Genomic DNA, 14,304 nt, shown 5'->3' on the forward strand with positions numbered 1-14,304 from the left:
GGGGGGGCGCCTCAGGGAAGCTCTTTTTTTCCTCCCCCCCCCACCCGCACCCTAAACGGCTGCGACTTATGGGTCAGCGAGTCCAGCCTTTCAAGAGGACCTGCGAGGGTTGAGGGAAGGGCCGGTTCTCAGCGGCCTACAGCCAGGTTGACCTCGGCCACCCGCCGCGGACCGGTTTTATCCCTTCGAAAAGTCGAAGGTGGGGGCTATTTTGTTTTTCGCCTCAGCCGCGGATCATAAGGCCTGAAGGGAAAATAATGAGGGAAAGAGTGCTGGCGGGGGAGGGGGGAGAGAGCGAAATTAGGAGCCAGCCAATCAGACGGCCGCCTGCAAGGGCGCGCGCGGACGAGTGGGCGGTGGGAGGAAGAAGCACGAGGCCGAGGGGGGGAGGGAGAGGAGCGGGAAGGGGCGCGGAGAGGGCGGCGCGAGGCCCAGCCGCGTGACGAGAGCAGCCGGCGGCACGAGGCCGGACCATAACAAACCCTGAGAAGGGAGGGGGAGAGGAAAAGGGCGTGGCCAGGCTCTGAGAAGCCGCGCCGGAGGGCGGCTTAATGAAGAGAAGGCGGATTGGCTCGGCTGCGGAGAGAGGGGCGTGGTCGCACCGCCCGCCGCTGTTTTAGCCCGAGCCGCGTTTCTATTGGCTGGGAGGGGCGGGGCCTGGAGTCAGGATCCGGAGGAGGGGGGGAGGAGAAAAGGAGGAACCCGGCTGTCAAAACAAACCTCGCGCGGCTCTTCCCGGGACCGGCACGCGCGCCCCCCTCGCAGCGTTCCCGGTCACCGGTGCGAATCCTGAGCGGCGCTTGGCTTAGACGGGTTTGGAGAAAAGGAGCCTCCATTGCCCGGAAAACAAGCTCCCTGCAAACTTAAACCACAAATCCTGGTTTACCAGCAAACACACACCAGTACACACACTCAAGGACTTGGCTTGGCCAAGTTTAAGCCACAAATCCTAGTTTATCAGCACACACATCCCAAGAACTTGCCTTGCCCAAGCTTAAACCACAAATCTTGCTTTACCAGCACACACACACACACAAGGACTTGGCTTCGCCAAGCTTAAACCACGAACCCTGGTTTACCAGCCTCAATGCAGGGTGCACTCAACAGGCTGAGCTGCCAACTCCTTCCCCTTCCCTCCTGGAAAGCCACTCCGGCTTGCCACAAAAACATTACCAGCCCAAAACATGGTTTCTCGGCCAAGGCACACAAGCCATTGAGCCAAGCGTCCCACATCACAGGGATGAGTCAGAGAGACAGGCCCCTTCCAGCCAAACAGCTTCGGGAACAGGACTGCCCGCCCTCTCTGCAAAATAAATAAATGCCTAAATAAAACCGGATACCTCTGGCAAGAGTTCCTCCTCCAATATGAAAATGAAAACACCCAAGTTCGAGGCATGGGGTTTATATATATATATATAAAATAACTTTATATATATATATATATATATATATATGTATGTATGTATGTATGTATGTATGTATGTATGTATGTATGTATGTATGTATATGTATATGTGTATATATATATATATATATATGTGTGTGTGTGTGTGTGTGTGTGTGTGTGTGTATATATATATAAAATAACTCACATACCCACTCCACTTATATATACAGTATATATATATATACACACACACATATATACACTGTATATATAAGTGGAGTGGGAATGTGAGTCCCAATACAAGGAGGATATTTGTAGCCCAGAGTTCAACTGCGGGGTCATTGATCTCTGAGCTTGGTTATTTTCTTGCAGACATTTCATGATCCAATTAGGTAACGTCATCAATGCTAGAAGGGAATGGCATTTACTCTCAATTTATATTCTAGTCTAGTGGCTTGCCCTGTCCGTCTTGGCGGTTGTTTGGTTGGGCTGTTTACTGTTAGCTTGCTTGGTAGTTCCTTGAAGAATCTCCAAGGTGGCTCCCAGGACAAGTCACAAGAATATAAATCGAGAGCCCTCCTTGTTAGCACTGATGGTGTTATGAAAAGTCTGCAAGAAACCAACCAAATCAGAGAGCACCAAGGACCCTTCATGTAAGTATGTTTGTACAGTATATAGTCTAGAAAGACCAGATTGGAGACTAATCAAAGACCAGATTGGAGCCGCCCCGAGTCTTCGGAGAAGGGCGGCATACAAATCTAAATAATAATAATAATAATAATAATAATAATAATAATAATAATAATAATTGTTATAATTGTTATTATTGTTATTATTGTTATTATTGTTATTATTGTTATTATTGTTATTGTTATTAACATGGTTGTTAAGTGGATTTGAACCTGGGCAGTCCGCCTTGTAAGGCAGTAGCTTTACGACAGAAAATATATAGAGAGAAATTTCATTATCAGCAAAAATATGTTACATACATACATATATACCGGTACATATATCTGTTTTCATAGATTTTCACAGCTATAGGCAATGCCAAGACCTACATACACATACAAACACACACACAGAGACAGAGTACATAGATATATAAACCCTTTCTTATCTAGCTTAAAAGAACGAGCCATATTGTGGGTCCTAAGCTCGAATGCTTACTTGCCATAGAAATCGGTACTTTTTGTGTCGATAGAAGAAGGACCATGGTCTCAGAAATTTACTATGTCTTCCTAGGAGTCCTGAGATTTATGTATGTTGTAAGTTCCCTTACTGCACCGCTTTGCAACAATCTCTCAACACAACCTGCCTAATAATGAGATCTATTTTAGGTATTTTATTTGGATGTCTCTCTTTGGAGAATTCACACAGGCACCCAAAAACCACATAACTCTTAGCTGCCTTCCCTACTATGCTCCGTACATTGCTGTACCTCGCCGCTGCTTGTGTTCAACCTGAGTAAATTAAAATCTTCAACCATGTGTACGCAAACCTGTCATTGCAATCTGAACTGGAATGGATTGGATCAGATCCTGCAATCGATTCAACTCCTGTTGAAACGAGCCTCTTTTGCCATCCAAATCCTTAATTCCGAAATAAAATCTCTCACGCAAATGCCGTGACGTAGGCACACTGTAAATTCTGCTCTTTTAATCCAGCCCAGCTAAAGACGGCTTCTTTTTTTTTAATGTAGAATGCAATTACCATTCCTCACTTCTTACATAAGCTTTCACCGCGCCCGACTTGCAGCTTAGTGGAACACGGTAGGAAGCAACGTGGCTAAGGGGAAGTGTGATCTTGCATCTTGTCATCCCAATTTAAGACCTGTCCCTCTAGGGCAGTGTTTCCCAACCTTGGGCTTCGGGACCGCCTCCTGCCGCACGAATCCCAGCGACCGGTTAGGCCCCACAGAGTCGGCCTTCTTCGGGTCCCATCGACTAAACAATGCCGTCTGGCGGGACCCAGGGGAAGAGCCTTCTCTGTGGGGGCCCCGACCCTCTGGAACCAGCTCCCCCCTGAGATTAGGATTGCCCCCATCCTCCCTGCCTTTCGTAAACTCCTTAAGACCCACCTCTGCCGTCAGGCATGGGGGAACTAAAACATCTCCCCCTTGCCCATGTTGTCTTGCCATTTGATTGATTGACTGTGTGCCTGTTTTTTATATATATTGGGACTGTTTTATGAATTTATTAATTTTAAATTGTAATTAGATTGGTGGGCATTGGATTTGTTATCATGTACTGTTTTTTATTATTGTTGTGAGCCGCCCCGAGTTTGCGGAGAGGGGAGGCATATAAATCCAATAAATCTAATCTAATCTAAGATATCTGGACTTCAACTCCCAGAATCCCCCAGCCAGCATTCGCTGGCTGGAGAATTCTGGGAGTCGAAGTCCAAATATCTTCAAGTGGCCAAGGTTGGGAAACACTGCTCTAAGGTCCACATCTATGAGGCTGAATGGGATACTTCTCTGCCTAAAAGCATGCTACGTGCTTAGTGGCGTTTGACACAACCGCAGGGCCTTATTTTTTTGCTTTAAGAACCCCTCTGAGGCCGTTATTTCTTTTTCCATTCCTTGCCAGAACTGGATTTACAAGCCTGGCCCACACTTTAACTCTCTTAGTGAGTCAGCAGTTGTGTTACAAAACTAATCCTCACGAATCGAGATGCCTCTCGGAGGTGGAATGCAATCATGAATTCCATTCACATTTGGCTCCTCCGTCTTCTCAGTTCAAGCTAATCCTTTCATCCGAAAACAAATACCTTTACCCTCAAGATTATTCCGGACCCAAACGCCACCGAGTTTCAAAAACCGCCCATCCCTAACGAAGCCGCCTTCCAAATTCCCTCGAGAATTATGAGAGTCCGATTACATCGGCAAAATACCCAAACAGAGGAAAAGATTCCAGAACACGGTTTCTGCAGCACATTCTCGGCTACACAACAGTTCCAGCACCTTTTATTTATTTATTTTGTTATGGTTACGTTAGACGCAAATGAAAAAAAAACAGTCCTTGATAGCTGGCTTGTTATGTTCGACAGCACCCCTCTTACAGGAAGAGAATTATCTGACACAGATGAAAAATTAAAAGTTGAATTCGGGTTTTTGAAGGCTGTTTTCCACAGCTGTCAACGGCTGGAAGATAGATAGATAGATAGATAGATAGATAGATAGATAGATAGATAGATAGATAGATAGACAGACAGACAGACAGACAGACAGACAGACAGACAGACAGACAGAGCAGACAGACAGAGCAGATAGATAGATAGATAGATAGATAGACAGACAGACAGACAGACAGACAGACACAGAGCAGATAGATAGATACATAGACAGACAGAGCAGATAGATAGATAGATAGATAGATAGATAGATAGATAGATAGATAGATAGATAGATAGATAAGTATACGTATAGGTATAGGTATAAGCATAGATATAGATATAGATACATAGACATAGAGATAGACATAGGTCCTGTTTATAGATAGATATTTGATTTATATGCGGACCTTCTCCGAAGACTCGTGGTGGCTTACAACAACAACAACAACAACATAATAATAATAATAATAATAATAATAATAATAATAATAATGTTTTTATTATTGTTGTGAGCCACCCCGAGTCTTCGGAGAGGGACGGCATACAAATCTAATAAATTATTATTAATAATAATAATAATAATAATAATAATAATAATAATTTATTAGATTTGTATGCCACCACTCTCCAAGGACATATAACATATATACCTAGTTCCCCCCAAAATAACACATCCCCTCATAATAAGCCCAGTCGGGCTTTTCAGTACATGGCAATAAGGCCAAGCGCTTGTTTCAGGGTTCAAAAAATAATAGTAAGACAGGGTCTTATTTTCGGGGAAACGTGGATAGTACTTGCTTTTAATCTCAAAAGGAGTTTCATGATTATATGAATTCAGCCACATGCAACTCCAAATCTTCACGCTAAATACGTTCATCGGCTTTTATGACTGCATATTTTCTTATCTTCCGTCAGATACGCAGAAACCTAAAATTAATTCCAATTCCTTTTAAGGAGAATCAGGACGGCAAAACCCAGTGCTAATATTCGGAGAATAGATTGAATACATGAGTTCTCCATTTTGGAAAACAAAAGAAACAAATCAAGTAATCGTCTCTATTTTAAAAAAAAAATACTGGAAAAGCATCTTTCTGCCCTTTTTATTTTAAAAAATAAAATTCAATTAGCTGCTTCTCCAATTTTCTCACTATTACTTTTATAATGATACATAATCATCTACAATTACTTTTAGGGAGCCAAAAGTCCAAGGATACTTATAAGTAACTATTTATCGAAGGTGAATGACGTAGTATAAGAGCATGGGCATAAATATAGAAAGCCTGTGTCATAATTATAGGCAAAGAGGGAATCAAACATTTAACAGCGTACTTTACTTCCTGCGTTCCCCCAGCCCTTCTCTTTCTGTTTATATATAAACCCAGAGGACATATTCTGTCTTACTTGCCACTAACAGGCCAAGTCTTCAAGCATTCACAGCCAAGAACTCTCAGAAAAAAATGCTGAACCCTATTAATTTTGAAAACTGAATTGAACTGAAGTTCAGTTAAACTGAAGTTAACTTAACTGTAACTGAATTTAAACATGCCTGGGATAAACATATATCCATCCTAAGATAAAATACAGGAAATAGTACAAGGACAGACTAGATGGACCACGAGGTCTTTTTCTGCCATCAGTCTTCTATGTTTCTATGTTTCTAAAACAGTCAATGGCTATGGGAGAAACATAGAAGACTGACGGCAGAAAAAGACCTCATGGTCCATCTAGTCTGCCCTTATACTATTTCCTGTATTTTATCTTAGGATGGATATACGTTTATCCCAGGCATCTTTAAATTCAGTGACTGGGGATTTACCAGCCATGTCTGCTGGAAGTTTGTTTCAAGCATCTACTACTCTTTCAGTAAAATAATATTTTCTCACGTTGCTTCTGATCTTTCCCCCAACTAACCTCAGATTGTGCCCCCTTGTTCTTGGGCTCACTTTCCTATTAAAAACACTTCCCTCCAGAACCTTATTTAACCCTTTCACATATTTAAATTTTTCGATCACGTCCCCCCTTTTCCCTTCTGTCCTCCAGACTATACAAATTGAGTTCATGAAGTCTTTCCTGAGAAGTTTTTTGCTTAAGACCTTCCACCATTCTTGTAGCCCGTCTTTGGACCCGTTCAATTTTGTCAATATCTTTTTGTAGGTGAGGTCTCCAGAACTGAACACAGTATTGCAAATGGGGTCTCACCAGCGCTCTATGCAGCGGGATCACAATCTCCCTCTTCCTACTTGTTACGTATTGTTTTATTATATGTTGTGAGCTGCCCCGAGTCCTCAGAGAGGAGCGGCACAAAATTCCAATAAACAGACAGACAGATAGACAAGTTTAAAGCATACGTAACAAGTTTAAAGCATACGTAAACCTTGAAAAAGAACAAAAAAACCTATTTGTTTACTCTGGCCTTTTTAGTCGGTTCACTCTGACTTTACACTGACCCATTATATCGGTGTTCCTATTATAGTTAGTCCTCGACTTACAACCGTTGAGTTTCGCGACTGCCCAAAGTTGCAACGGCAGGAACAAAAAGTGACTTGTGACTTGTTTTTCGCCCTTAATTACCGTTGAAACATTCCCTCCCTGGAAACACAGTTAAAATTAAAACGCCTTCTGCCACATGAGTCAGGTCCCACAGAATCAGTCTTCTCCAGGTCCCATCAACTAGACAATGTCGGTTGGCAGGACCTAGGGGAAGAGCCTTCACTGTGGTGGCCCCGGCCCTCTGGAATCAGCTCCCCCTGGAGATTCCACAAGAGTCTGAAGACTCATTTATGCCACCAGGCTTGGGGCCATTAGATTCTTGCCCCTGGTCGATAAATGGGATGAGAGAAATCTGATTGAATGGGAATGACTGGTTTTTATGGGTTTTTTAGCCTTAGATTTTATATTTAAGAGTTAAATAGAGTTCAGGAGGGAAGTGTTTTTAATAGGAAAGTGAACTCAAGAACAAGGGGGCACAATCTGAGGTTAGTTGGGGGACAGATCAGAAGCAACACGAGAAAATATTATTTTCTAAATATTATTTTCTATGTTTCTATTTAATTAATTGGACCCGAAATGTCATATATTGTTTTATTATATGTTGTGAGCCGTCCCGAGTCCAATAAATACATAAACTGGCAGGTATTTATGACGGACAGTCGCAGTGACCCTGGATCCCGTGATCCTCTTTTGCAACTTTGTCGGACAAGCCAAGTCAATGAGGAACAATGAGTCACTGTGTTATTGTCTCTGCAACAGCAACAATTCGCTTAACAACTGTGGCAAGACATATTGCAAAATGAGTCAACGCTCACATAACAGTCTCGTTTAGCCATGGAAATTTTGGGCTCCATCGTCGTTGAAGGCAAGAAATAACTTCTGCCTATTATTGTTGTTGTTGTTGTTCTTGTTGTTGTTATCAACAACAAACAACAACAATAACAACAACAATAATAATAATACAACAAAACAACAATAATAACAACAACAACAACAACAACAACAATAATAATAATAATAATAATAATAATAATAATAATAATAATAATAATTGTATGCTGCCCCTCTCCAAAGACTCTGCAATAGCATTTAGACTTTCTCCATCATTACTCTGAGCTCGGTTGCCCTGTTATTAAATTACTGCTTCTGTTTAACCCCTGAAACCCTGAAGGAGAAGCAGGTGGACTTCAAAATCTGATAATGAATAAAAATAACATCACAAGTTCCGCTCCCCAGTATCCTTCCTCTCTTCTCCACCTACAATTAACTCCTTCCTTCCCTTTGGCAGGGCGAGCAACTCATAGAAACATGGAAGACTGATTGGCAGAAAAAGACCTCAGGGTCCATCTAGTCTGCCCTTATACTACTTCCTGTATTTTACCTTAGGATGGATCTATGTTTATCCCAGACATGTTTAAATTCCGTTACTGTGGATTTACCAACCATGTCTGCTGGTAGTTTGTTCCAAGCATCTACTACTCTTTCAGTAAAATAATATTTTCTCACGTTGCTTCTGATCTTTCCCCCAACTAACCTCAGATTGCGCCTCCTTGTTCTTGTGTTCACTTTCCTATTAAAAACACTTCCCTCCTAAACTTTATTTAACCCTTTATCATATTTAAATGTTTCGATCATGTCCCTCCTTTCCCTTCTGTCCTCCAGACTCTACAGATTGAGTTCATGAAGTCTTTCCTGATAGGTTTTATGCTTAAGACCTCTCATACGTCACATACATCTTCCTGAAAACTCACGACTGGACACAGGAGGAACGGAAATCCTTTCTTATGTCAGAAAAATGGGGGGGGGCCTTGATTGGCTCTGGCAAAGAGGGACATACACCACCACCCCGCAACCTCACCATCGAAGCCCCTAAACACCTGGCCATTGGGGGAGGGAGGCAAGGCACTCACATCTGGCCCACAACTTTTACTTTCGCCCCCCCTTCCACAAACCAACACTGCAGAGCCGCCTAGAACCGGCTGACAATCCCGCAAGCAGCTGACCCAACACTTTTTAACACTTTGCACATCTAGCAGCCACAAGCAAAAAAAAAAAAAATGGCAGGGGGGGGGATTGGAGGAGAAGAGATTAAGACGCTTCTCTTTTGCATTTCAAAGCCGGGAGGGGGATTATCAGCAAGAGACCCCCACCATCAATTGCCCCCCCCCCCACACCCTCCGAACGAACCTGCCAGAGACGGAAGTAAGCTGTAAACCTGTCCAGCCCTGACCAGTCTGTGCTGGGGCAAAGGTCTGAAAATTGCACCTGCTTTTTAAAAGCTCTTTTCCGGGTTGGAAGGAAGCCAAAAGGGCCGGAGTCTTCTTCCCTCCTCCCCTTTCCTTAAGCCGCCGTCGCCTCCAGCTGGACCTGCTCTTCGTCTCTGCTGGAGGAGGAGGAGGAAGAGGAGGAGAGACGGAGGAGAAGAAGAAGAACATTCTGGCAACTTTCTTCTTTAATCTTTTAAGACGCGGGATTCCCATCCTTCGGCCCCTCCAAGAGGCGAACATCCATGCCTCTGCTTTAGACAACTTGCTAGCCTCTCCTGGTTTAGGACAGTCCAGAAATCTCCTTGAAAGGGTCCAACATCTGAACGTGGGTCGGTCCTCGCCAGCCCACCTCGCAGGGTTGTCGTCGCGGCCGGCAAAAGGCAATTTGCAGCAAAGCTCCTTTGGTCCCCGGTGCTTAAGTCTCTTATGTAAATAAATTTAAAAAAGGAGGCCGGGGATTATGAAAGGGGACAGACCTTCCTCCTTTAAAAAAGAGGAAGGAATGTTGGTCAGCCAAAAATGTTTATTCACTCCCCACCCCCACCCCGTAGCTCTGACCACTAGCCGTCACATCCTGAAACTTTTGCTGTAGCTCACATTCCGCCATACACTCCCCCCCCTCTCCAAACCCACCTCGACCTCCCACCCATATTCCAAAAACAGTTTCCTAACTTCTGGCTGCTCTGGTCCTTTTTGGTACCCAAAGCAAAAAATAAAAAATAAAAGGCTGTCCATGAGAAAAATTAAGAAAAAGAGATTTTACATAGATAGTTAGATAAATAGATACTGTAAATGGATGGATGGATGGATGGATGGATAGGTAGAGAGAGAGAGAGAGAGAGATACGATAGATAGATAGATAGATAGATAGATAGATAGATAGATAGATAGATAATTTAGATAGATACTTTAGATAGATACTGTAGATGGATGGATGGATAAATGGATACTGTAGATAAATAGCTAGGTAGGTAAGTAGACAGACAGATAGACGGATAGACGGATAGACAGATAGACAGACAGACAGACAGACAGACAGACAGATAGAGATGATAGGTAGGTAGGTAGGTAGGCAGGCAGGCAGGCAGGTAGGTAGGTAGATAGGTAGGCAGGCAGGCAGGCAGACAGACAGACAGATATATAACTGTGTCTAAGATAAATCTTAGGAAAAGGGGATTTACATACAGACATACATACATACATACATACATACATACATACATACACATACACACACACATATATAAACATATTTTTGCTCATCATGAAAATGAAGGGAGACTAGTATAGATCTATTTCAAGCTATTTCGCTCTCATCAGCCAGCCATACCCTTATGGATGTATAAGCCTTATGTATGTATAATATAGCTTATGTATAATAAGCCCTGCCCTTATATATATATACACATACATACATGCACAGACACACGCCCGCAGAAACCCATACCGTCGTCATCGCCTCCTTGGAACGGGTCCAAACCGGAGGCCGGATCTCCGAAGCTCCCGGGCACCTGAAGCGGGGGCCGGGAAGAAATCCCGGGACGCTCCGGGCGGGGAAGAGGAGGAAGAAGAGGAGGAGGAAGCATCCTCGCAGCCTCCATCCCGGCGTCTCTCCTCCCCCGCTGCCCAGTGAGTAGGTGTCAGCCCGGCTGCGTCGGATGGAACTCCGGGCGGGTGGACGCAAGAGAGACCCTCGGAGTTTCGGGGGAAGCGGGCTCGGGGTCTCCTCCGCCGGGCGGGCGTTTGTTTTTCCCCTCCACGCCGTCCGGGCTCCGGGCTGGAGGTGGGACCGGAGCGCCTCCGCCGCCGCTCCTCCTCCTCCTCCTCTTCCCACGTCTGTTTACCTCGAGTTTGAATTTTATCTGCGCAACATTAGCTGGAATGCGGACATCAGAGGCGGGGTGGAAAAAAAAAAAAGCGGGGCCTCCCTCCGCCCGCCCTGCAATAGAGACCCAAAGGCCAGCCTTCACACACGCACGCACACAACACGCACACCCTCTTCCCCCTAGGACTAAGAGACCCTCGGCCACCCCCCAGGCAAGGAGACCCCGGCCCGGCTTTTTGGACCAGCCCCAACCCAATCCTTCCCACTCTCCAAACCAAAAGAAACGGGGGGGGGGGGGGAGGAAAGAGAAAGTGAAATCGAGAGTTCCCCCCCCAGGGGTGCTTTCAAAGGAAGGGTCGCGCGCCCCCTCCTCATCCCTTCCATCCGTTGTCCCGCTTGGAGCATCTCAGCATCTTTCCTTTCTCCCCCAAGGATTTATTAATTAGGGTTTTCTTTTCTTTCTTTCTTTCTTTCTTTCTTCCCTCCTTCCTTTCGTTCCTTTCTTTCCATCTATCTATCTATCTATCCACTTATTCCACCTACCTACCTACCTACCTACATTTATGTATTTATTTATATTTTATTTATCTATCCAACTATCTACCTACCTACCTACCTACCTACCTACTTATTCATTTATGTTTTTATTTATTATCTTATTTATCTATCCATCTACCTATCTAGTTATTTATTTATTTATTATCTTGTCTGTGAATCTGTCTATATCTATCTATCTATCTCTATCATTTTCTATCTATCTATCTATCTATCTATCTATCTATCTATCTATCTATCTATCTATCTATGAATTTCTTTTATTAGTTGGCCAATAAAGATAACGACTTACCTCCGTCAGCGTGGGTTGTTGTTGTTATTTTTTTCCTTCCCGGCTTCCAACGTGGAGGGTTTTTTTTCTTTTTCGGGGGGAAAAGAGGGTGGGTGGGTTTAAGAAATTAAAAAAGTGGTCCAAAACGGTTCCCCCGTTGTCAGAAATCGCAAAAAGTCTCCCCTTTTTTTCCTCCCACGGGCGAGGATGGGGGGGTTCCCGTGTTTCCTCCCACGCGAGATTTTTTTCTCCTTTCTGTCCTTCTCTCTCTTTCTCCCCCAGCCCCCGAAAAAAGAGACACGAAAGCATCCGGAGAAACTCGCGGGTGGGTTGGTGGGGAGAGAAGAAAAAACCCACGCAGCTCCGGTTTCCCACGCAGGCTTCGCAGCGCCGGTCCTTGCAAAGGCTGGAGCGGGAGAGGGAAAGTGGTGGTCGCGGGTGGGTTGTTCCAAAAGTTGGGACGGGGGGGAGACACTTTCCCTCTCTCCTCTTGGATGCCGCCGCCGCCTCCGCGGGGTTCGCCCCGAAGTCCCCTCTGCGCGCTGCCCGCCCTGCGCCCGGCCGAACTGCTCCGCTCGCTACCCGGGTGGTTTCATTATATCGCGGCCCGTCATGTGACGCCCGGGAGGCCTCGCTATGGAAACTTCGGGGACTCCCACGTGACTCCGCGGCGGCGGCGGAGAAGAAGAAGAAGCGAAAGAGAAGCCCGGAAAACGGAGACGCGGATCCCGGAGATCCGCCGCCGCTGCGGGACCTCCCGCCCGCCCGACGCCCCCCCCCCCCCCCGCCAATCCCTGTAGCGTTGCGAGAACGAGGCTCCTCTGCAACCCGGCTGGCGATGGTTTTATTTTATTTATTTTTTTGGAATCCTGGTTTCTCTCCCCCCCCCCCCATTAATTTCGTCTTTTATGTCGTAGGTTGGGTATCCCTTACCTTGGATAGGTCTGGAGAGAGAGGCCGGTAGGAATAGGGGGAGGGGGAGAGAGAGAGAGAGAGAAGGACAGGCAGACAGACAGGATGAGTGGGTGGGTGGGTGGATGGATATAGACTGAGACAGATGATGGATGGACGGACGGACATACATACATACATACATACATACATACATACATATATATATAAATATAGAGACAGACAGACAGACAGACCAGTAGGGGTAGGTAGACAGACAGACAGATAGATACATAGAGGTAGATACAGACAGACAGGTAGGGAGAGAGACAGACAGACAGACAGACAGACAGGAAGACACAATGGTTGGATGGATGGAGATAGACTGAGAAACAGATAGATAATTTATAGGTAGGTAGGTAGAGACCAACAGATAGACAGACTGGTAGGGATAGATAGATAGATAGATAGATAGATAGATAGATAGATAGATAGATAGATAGATAGATAGATAGATAGGCAGGCAGGCAGGCAGGCAGGCAGGCAGGCAGGCAGGCAGGCAGAGATAGAACTAGATAGATGACAGAAAGATGAGAGATAATACATAAAAGATGGACGGACGGACGGACAGAGACAGATAGATAGATAGATAGATAGATAGATAGATAGATAGATAGATAGATAGATAGATAGATAGATAGATAGATAGAGAGGGACAGACAGACAGACCAGTAGGGATAGGTAGGTAGATAGGTAGATAGACAGACAGACAGGTAGGGAGAGAGAGAGACAGACAGACAGGAAGACACAATGGATGGATGGATGGAGATAGACTGAGAAACAGAGATAGATAATTTATAGGTAGGTAGGTAGAGACAGACAGAGACAGACAAATAGACAGACTGGTAGGGATAGATAGGTAGACAGACAGACAGACAGAGATGAGCGATACAGTAATACATAAAAGATAGATGGATGGATGGATGAATGGATAGAGATAGCAATACACGATAGATAGATAGATCTAGATAGATGATAGAGAGATAGAAAGATGATTGATAGATGATAGATAATACATAAATGATAGACAGACAGATATATATGCATGTAGATAGAGATTTAGATATATTTGCCAGGGCTTCACTGAAATTCCCAGGGGTGCCTATACGTGCCATTTGCTTTATTAGGGTGGTTATATCAGCGATGGCACGAGGACCTCTGCAGATGCCATCTAGGTTCAAATAAATAAATGGACTCCCCCTTTCCAAGCTGGGGCAGGGAGTCGCTGGCCAGGTGTTCCTGCAGTATGGGGGAAGGGAGACCCAGATTTGTTTGTTTGTTTGTTTGTTTAATTAATTAATTAATTAAAAAGTCCAGGTGGGGTGGTGGAATGGGAGGGGGGCGGCGGCAGGGAATCAAGAGAAGGAAATGTCATTGCAAGTCCAGATTTCTAAAATGTCCAGTTGGGGGGGGGGGGAGGGATAGAGAGAAGAGAAAAAAATGT

General features: G+C 44.7%; 1 long non-coding RNA gene across 6 annotated transcripts in view; it reads right to left on the reverse strand.

Moving 5' to 3' along the window:
* LOC139168775 (uncharacterized) overlaps positions 1–12,513 on the reverse strand; it is a 150,440-nt gene extending 137,927 nt beyond the window's left edge. The window contains exon 1 of one of the 6 annotated variants that reach the window (XR_011559390.1): positions 11,931–12,513. This is a non-coding gene — a long non-coding RNA (uncharacterized lncRNA). Of the gene's footprint in view, positions 1–9,178; positions 9,233–10,705; positions 11,193–11,930 lie in introns of those variants that run through there. The other 5 variants (XR_011559387.1, XR_011559388.1, XR_011559391.1 and 2 more) reach the window with 5 other exon arrangements.
* Between the last annotated feature and the right edge of the window lie 1,791 nt (positions 12,514–14,304).

This window comes from Erythrolamprus reginae, chromosome 6 (assembly GCF_031021105.1).
Source record: "Erythrolamprus reginae isolate rEryReg1 chromosome 6, rEryReg1.hap1, whole genome shotgun sequence".
Taxonomy (NCBI): domain Eukaryota; kingdom Metazoa; phylum Chordata; class Lepidosauria; order Squamata; family Dipsadidae; genus Erythrolamprus; species Erythrolamprus reginae.